We start from the raw sequence: 8,049 nt of genomic DNA, 5'->3' as shown, positions 1-8,049 counted from the left end.
CTGTATAGTAGCTTTTAGGTATTATCACACCATAGTAATGAAATCGAAAGATGCAGCTAAGATAAATTACAGGAAATTATACATAAAGATAGGAAAATTCTCTATAGAAGAAATCTAAAGCTTATCATAAAGAAAGAAAAATTGGAAAGGAACAAGAAACGTGGAGAGAAGATCCACTGAGGTTAAAGGAGACAAGTGTAAAAGGAATTTGTATTAGGAGAAGAAAACGAAACAAAACAAAACTGCAAAGAGCAAAATACTTGCCCAGATACGAAATGATACATGTATTCAAGATTATTTGCATGTGATGAAAGAGTAAAGTTTTATTTCTTTAGAATATGTCTGAGGTAGTGATTACAGGTAATGTTATTGTCCAGTTGGAGGTTTTGCAAGTTGATACACTGTAGCAGATTTTGGAAAGTTAATGGAAGTAATGTCAAAAGCTACTGCATCATGATAGGAAAATCATGCTGAATCAGAAGGGGTGGACATAGAAGACCATCTTCTTGGATATTAAAAATAGCCTTGAAAAATAAGGGGAAGGTAACAAAAGAAACAGAAAGCTGTGGAGTATGTAGGCAGATGCTGAGTACAAAAGCAGCATGCCAAGAAAGTGAAATTTTCTACTGAAAGCAGAAAATATATTTCTCACTTCTAATTAGGGAATAGCTGTGATCATTACTTGTATGGGTGGGCAAAGAAGGTAATTAATCTTTTGGAAAAAAACACTAGGGTTGCCAGAAGACTTGCTGTCTGAGACTATGTCTTCATTTACTTTTCAAAGAACAACTTTGCAAGATTATCTGGGGTTTCCAGTTCTTGATGGAGATAGGAGTAAAGATCACGTGTAGTACCTTCTGTTTATCTTGCAGTTTTCTTTGTCCTTTGTACTACCTTGCATAAAATGGGAAATTTAGATGCAAAGGCAGGTATGAATGGAACAATGGGTGTAAGAAGTAGAGGACTGGTCAGAGACATAAACATTAAAAAAACCCCACCAAAACCAAACAACAACTAGCCCCAAAGAAACAAAAAAGAGAGAAAGCATCAGCAAATAACGGAGAGAACAAATCTAGCTGGAGAATATACTGTTACCAAAGAAATGAGGAGGTGATCAGGGCACTGGGAAGAAAATACTTGGCTATAACTTGAAGTGTCAGTATGAATAAAACAAGAAAACAGACAAAAGTAGGAAAAGCACCATATATTAATAAAAATGTTAGGTGAGATAAAAAATAGCAGTAATGGTGAAAATGGAACAGAAGATTGTTTCAAGAGTATTATTATTTACATTCATTTGTGACCTCAGCCAGAACAAAGTGCAAATAAGACAGCTCTCAGGAAAAAGTAACTGCTATTTACCAAGGTGAGAAGGGAGTTCTGGATTTAGGGAATTAGCAAACTGTGTAAATTTTACTTGGACAGGAAGGAAGAAAACTTATATCCAGCACCTGATTCTAGATTTGGTTGGCTTTCTGGGCTGCCAACACACATTGCCAGTTCATGTTGAGCTTCTCATCAACAAACACCCCCAAGTCCTTCTCCTCAGGGCTGCTCTCAATTAATTCTCAGCCCAGCCTGTATTTGTGCTTGGGATTGCCCTGACCCAGGTGCAGAACCTTGCACTTGGCCATATTGAACTTCATGAGGTAAACATGGGCCCACCTCTCAAGCCTGTCCCTCTGGATGGCCTTGCTTCCCTCCACCATGCTGACCACACCACACAGCTTGGTGTCGTCAGCAAACTTGCTGAGGGTGCACTTAATTCCACTGTCTGTGTCACCAACAAAGATACCGACACCTGAGGAACGCCGCTTGTCACTGGCCTCCATTTGGATATCAAGCCATTGACCACAACTCTTTGAGTCTGACCATCTAGCCAATTCCTTATCTATTGAGTGGTCCATCCATCAAATCTGTATCTTTCCAATTTAGAGATCAGGATGTCATGCAGGACAGTGTTGAACACTTTGCACGAGTCCAGTTAGATTATCTCAGTTGCTCTTCACTTGTCCACCAACCAACGCTGTGACCTCATCGTAAAAGGCCACCAAATTTGTCAGGCATGGTTTCCCCTTGATGAAGCCATGTTGGTTGCCACCAACTGCCTGCACATTTTCCGTATGCTTTAGCAGAGCCTTCAGGAGGATCTGCTCCATGATCTTGCTGGGCACAAAGTTGAGACCGATTGGCCCATACTTCCCGGATCTACCTTTTTTTTCCTTTAAAAAAATGGGGGTTATGTTTCCCCTTTTCCAGTCAGTGGAAACCTTGCCAGACTGCCATAACTATTCAAATATGGTGGAAAACAGCTTTGCAACTTTATCTGCCAGTTCCCTCTGGTGTCACAGATAGATCTCATGAGGTCCCATGGACTTGTGCATTTTCAGGTTCTTTACGTGGTCTCAGACCCGCTCTTCTACAAGGGGGGATCTTCTTTCTCTAAGTCCCTTCTGTGACTTGGGTATTGTGGCTAGAGCCCTTGCTGGTGAAGACTGAGACAAAAAGTTGAGTACCTTAGCCTTCTCTATATCCCACATGACCAAGTCTCCTGTTTCCTTCTGGAGAGGGCCCATATTTTCCCTAGTGTTCCTTTTATCACTGGCATACCTGCAGAAGCTTTTCTTGTTACCCTTCATGTCCCTGGCAAGATTTATTTCTAACTGGGCTTTAGCTTTCCTAACCTGATCCCTGGCTACTCCAACAACTTCTTTGTACTCTTCCTAGGAAACCTGTCCTTTCTTCAGATCTCTGTAGACTTTCTTTTTCCATCTAAGCATGTTCAAGAGCTCCTTGTTCATCCATGCAGTCCTCCTGGCACTCTTGTCTGCATTCCTCTTTGTTGGGATGCGTTGCTCCTGGGCTTAGAGGAGGTGATCTTTGAATATTGACCAGCTTGCTTGGGCTTCTCTCCCATCTGGGGTTTATCCCATTGTACCCTAACAAACAGAGCCTTGAAGAGGTCAAAATCTGCTGTCGTGAAGGTCAGGGTAGTGTTCTTGCTCTGCACACTCCTTTTTGCCTTAAGGATCCTAAATTCCACCATTTCATGGTGACTGCAAGGTTCACATTGTTCACCAGCCTGTCCTTGGTGAGAACAAGGTCTAGCATGGAACCTTTTCCACTTGGAGGTGGAAATTGTCATCAGTGCATTCCAGGAACTTCCTGGATTGCTGATGCCTTGCTTTATTGTCCCTCCAACAGATGTTGGGGTGACTGAAATCCTCCATGAAGACTGGGGCTTGTGAACACAAAGCTGCTTCTATCCAACTACCCATCATCCACTTGGTCTTCCTGGTCAGGTGGCCTGTAGCAGACCCCCACCGTGATATCACCTGTTCATGTGTTCCCTTTAACTGACCCATAAGCTCTCAGTCAGCTCCTCATCCAACCCCAGGCAGAGCTCTGTGGACTCCAGTTGGTCATTGACATAGAGGGCAACACGCCCTCTTCCCCTGCCTGTCCTTCCTAAACAGTTTGTATCCATCCATGCTCACACTGCAGTGTAGGAGTCATCCCACCATGTGTTAGTGTGCAATGTGTTCTCAGTGTGTAAGCAAGTACAGGAGGAAACGTTTAACTCAAACAGAAATTCCTGTCTAGAAAAATATATGGAAGATGAGACTTGCCTAGAAATTAATCCCTTTCTTTAACTATTAAAACGATCCTGTCAGTGAGCAGTGCATTTCTGAAAAACAGGTAGGAGCCAGATATTATGGCAGTAAGGTATATTGTCATATTTATTTATCTTTCTCTCCAAATCCAGTAATTAGTTCCTGAAAAATTCATTCTATTAGAGAAAAAGACTGCTCATTAGCAACTTCTTTTCACTTTTCCCTGAAGTTTTGAGAGTGATTTCAGGTTGTCTACCAAATTGCATACTCCATATCTTGGCAAATAGCAAATACTACTCACTTGAGTGACAGCTTCTACATATGCTACTTTTGGGGAAAGAACCTGCACCCAAGTTAAAAGAGTCTGTTGGCAAGCAGCAAGAAAGTGGGGAGGGGGTCTGAAACCTGGGGTTTCCCCAAACTCAGCTTAGTTTGCTTTTATCAAAATTGACAAAAGGTGGAAGATGTGAAAATTTTATAAGCAGTAAGCTAAAAATATAAGCATCTTGACAGATGGTTATATATTTAGCATGTCTTTCAAATTTGTATCACTTCTCATTAGTAAGAGCATCTAAAATATTTTTAATCAGCTTTGATTGTTATTGACATCTATACAGCAAGGTCATGATAATCCATGCTTGGGTCTTTCACCTAGAAAAGGGGAGACAAAAAACCCCAAACAACCCTATAAAAGATGACCTAAAGCACTCCATGCTTCTTCACAGACATCCTCCTTCTGTGGAATAAAAGATGAGTGCGTAATGACAAGACTAGAGTGTCAGATACAAATTGAAAAGAAATTCAGGCTATTTGAGTGCATGCCTGTCTTAACAGGGGCTTTGAGTCGGAGCACTCCGGTTCTGTCGCAGAGATCCAAACGGTCCTGAAACAGATGAAGGGCACAAAAAAGCTTCTAGATCACAGCATAAGACAAAGTTAGTGGAGGGGAGGGTTCAGACAGTAGATCCAGAGGAGCTGCTGCTTTTGCAAAGCAGGCAGCTACCAGAAAAGTCTTATGGAACCTACCAGGCAGCAGGACTTTGTCCCACACCTGTAGCAAGTCAAGTTGCAGAACCCTATGTTTAGACCATGGGATCCTGGCCTAAATCTCACCTAATCCACATGTAACTTTCCCTAGGTTTCTGTAATCAAATAAACTACATCCAATGTAGTGCAGTACCCAAATATCTCGGGTCCTGCACTTTGGCCACAACAACCCCAGCAGCACTACAGGTGCTGGGAGGAGTGTACAGGGAGTACAGGAGGTGCTGGGAGGAGAGTACAGGGAGGAGTGGCTGGAAAGCTGCCTAGCAGAGAGGGACCCTAGGGTTGTTGATTGACAACCGGCTGAACATGAGCCAGCAGTGTGCCCAGGTGGCCAAGGAGGCCAACACCATCCTGGTCTGCATCAGAAATAGTGTGGCCAGCAGGACCACGGAGGTGACCCTGCCCCTTTACTTGGCCTTGGTGAGGGTGCACCTCAAGCTCCATGTGCAGTTTTGGGCACTAGGAAGGACATCGAGGTGCTGGAGAGGGTGCAGAGAAGAGCAACAAGGCTGGTTAGGGGTCTGGAGAACCGATCTTACAAGGAGAGGCTGAGGGAGCTGGGGCTGTTCAGCCTGGAGAAGAGGAGGCTGAAGGGAGACCTCATTGCTCTCAACAACTACCTGAAAGAAGGTTGTGATGAGGTAGATGTTGGCCTCTTTTCCCTGGTGACCAGCGATAGAACAAGAGGAAATGGGGTCAAGCTGCACCAGATTGGATATTAGGAAAAATGTCTTTACAGAAAGAGTGGTGAGGCATTGGAACAGGCTGCCCAGGGAGGTGGTACAGGCACCATCCCTGGAGACAATAAAAAAACGGGTAGACATGGTGTTTCAGGATTAGTGGTTAGGGGTTGTAGGGCAGACAGTTGGACACTATGATCTTGAAGGTCTTTTCCAACCTTCATGATTCTGTGATTCTATGTGTGCATGAAGAAAGAGGCCGTCATGTCAGGTATCAACTCTATATCACATTGTCAGAAGAGCAGTCACAACTAGGCCACAGGAGAAATTTTCAGTATAATTCTAAAAAACAAACCAAAACAAAAAAGAAACCAGGAGAAAACCAACATGTAGTTAGGTTTCCAGAAAATGTGTCCTTTAGCAACATTACAGGAGTCTACTAACTAAAATTCTACCAAAAGTTTTTCTTCTCAGGCCATGTATCACCACTTCATTATTAGAAATGCTGAATGTTGTTGGTCTGTGTTTTGAGGAAGAGTAAGATAGAATAGTCAATAACCTTTGAAAAAATGTAAAAATTATACATATATGGACATAACAGATGGAGATGTAAGAGGAGTTTTGAATTATTACGGAAACTTATTTGCTAAGCATGACAAAAGCATTTAAGTTTTGCATTTAAAAAATAATATCACTCTTACGTCATTTCATAGAAAGTTGGAAACTGCACTCAAAAACACCATTGCTAAATAATATAAGCACTTATTTTGCAGTGTGTATTTTTTTCTTCTGTGATGGAAGAGAAAGGGATAGGAACAAGAATCTTAGTTTGGTTTCTTTTTGAGCCATTTGGTTCTGGCTTTTTACAGATAATGATAGATATAGATTTTTAGAGATATATTTTATAGATATAGATTTATAGATATTAGCTGGAAAATGTGATAAATTCAGAGGAAGGGAATAGGTTGTAAGAACTTTGAATCAGTGATAGAAAATCCATTATTCTCTGTGTATGATCAGCATATAAGCACTGCTTTTTAAAGGTTAGTAGTTGTTACGGTTTGTCCTCAGAATCTTAATTACGAAAAATAACAAATTTGGCATGGGTAATTGTATCATTGTTAATTGTAATTCACATTTCAAAAGTGCAGGAACACATATACAGATAGCTGAAAACTTCTCATACCAAATTACGCTTTTTTTCTCCAGATTAATTAAATGAGTGCTCTTTAACTCTCTTCGTGATCAGCTATAATCAGACCTTTCATTTCATCTTCAGGCTTATGCTTTCCTGAGTGATGCTACTTTCATTAAATTCCCTTTCTTTTTCTTGCATCTAAATTGTTTCTTTTCATTCATTAACAAACTGTGCATGAACATTTGTTGTCCATATGACATTGTGATAATAGAAGTCTTGCAAACTGAAATAGCTGTGTGTTTTCCCACTCCTGAGGGATGGAAAACTTGTCAGTTGAAATATAACAGGCTGCTTTTGCCAAGTTTTCTGGTTACAACTGAATAGGAGTATCTGTGAAATTAAGTAATGTTTTCATACTTGGTGGTTGTTGAAAAAAAAAGAGAGAGCTAGCTGATGGAGCAGTCTAAATATAAAAGCATATTAGCAGTGCGTTCCTCTGTTTGGATCACTGCAGTTTCTGTCTCTTTTGGCATAGCTCCAGGAACAACTATGAGCATGACAGGGTCCTTGACTTAGCTGTCTTCTTGCACACATGCTGGTGTACCTAACTTAGCTGGTGTACTGTCTTGTGCAGTTTGCTATGCATATGGTCAGTAAGGGGGAATTACAAAGACAGCTTCTGGGATGGGACTGCTGTGTGCTCAGTTGCCTCAAAATGTCCTTTCTCTCAACCTGAGGAATCCTCCTAGATTAAGGTTTTTGACCAGGCTGCAGGAAACCATTATCTTAGCCACGTCTGTTGACCAAGTTCAGAACAACAGTGCTGCACACGTGCAGTGCAAGCTGGACAGCTTGTGTGCATAAACCCCTCTCGGGGATGCTCTCAAAGGAAGTGTTTTCCTTTTGTCTACCACTGCTCTCACCTACTTTGTTGCACCTGTTCCTGCTTCCACGGGGAACCAAACTGGACGTGCAGAGCTGTGTTTGGGCAGTCCGCTCCTGATGCCCTGCAGCCCCATGGGGTGAACATCTTTGCTCCCGTTTGAGAGCTTCCATGAAGGCAGGCCCCTGTAGCAACCAGCCAGCTTAGGCAGCTCCTCACAGAAGGAAGACAAAGGCACCAAACCAACATTTAATATTCGTATCACTTATTTTGCACTGGAATGGGATAGATTTTATTTTTCAGCTACCTGAGCATCCTGGGAGACTTGCAAGATCCGGCAGCATCTGGAGATATTAACAGGCCATAACTCATTTCCCACATCAATTTCATATCCAGAGAACACAAAACTGGTTTTTAGACATTTTAGTATGTTAAAGTCAGACTTCAATAAATAGCACTTCCCTCAAGAGCGTGGGCTGGGCTAAAACCTGTGTCCTTGTGTCAAAAGCCTGACGTCCAAAGCAGCGTTTGCCAGGAAGCGGAAAACCGCGAGAGCGCATATTAAAGCAGCCCACGGGAAGGATGCGAGGCTCACAGAAGCCCAGGGGTGGAAGCGGCGTCCCTGGGGCCAGCGAGAGCAGCGCTGGGGCCCTGCAGGCGCCCCGAGCCCGGCCCCGCCCCTTGCCC

The sequence above is a fragment of the Chaetura pelagica genome, unplaced genomic scaffold (assembly GCF_000747805.2).
Source record: "Chaetura pelagica isolate M959 unplaced genomic scaffold, ChaPel_1.0 scaffold142, whole genome shotgun sequence".
Lineage (NCBI taxonomy): Eukaryota > Metazoa > Chordata > Aves > Apodiformes > Apodidae > Chaetura > Chaetura pelagica.
Note: the sequence above shows the minus strand (reverse complement) of the source record.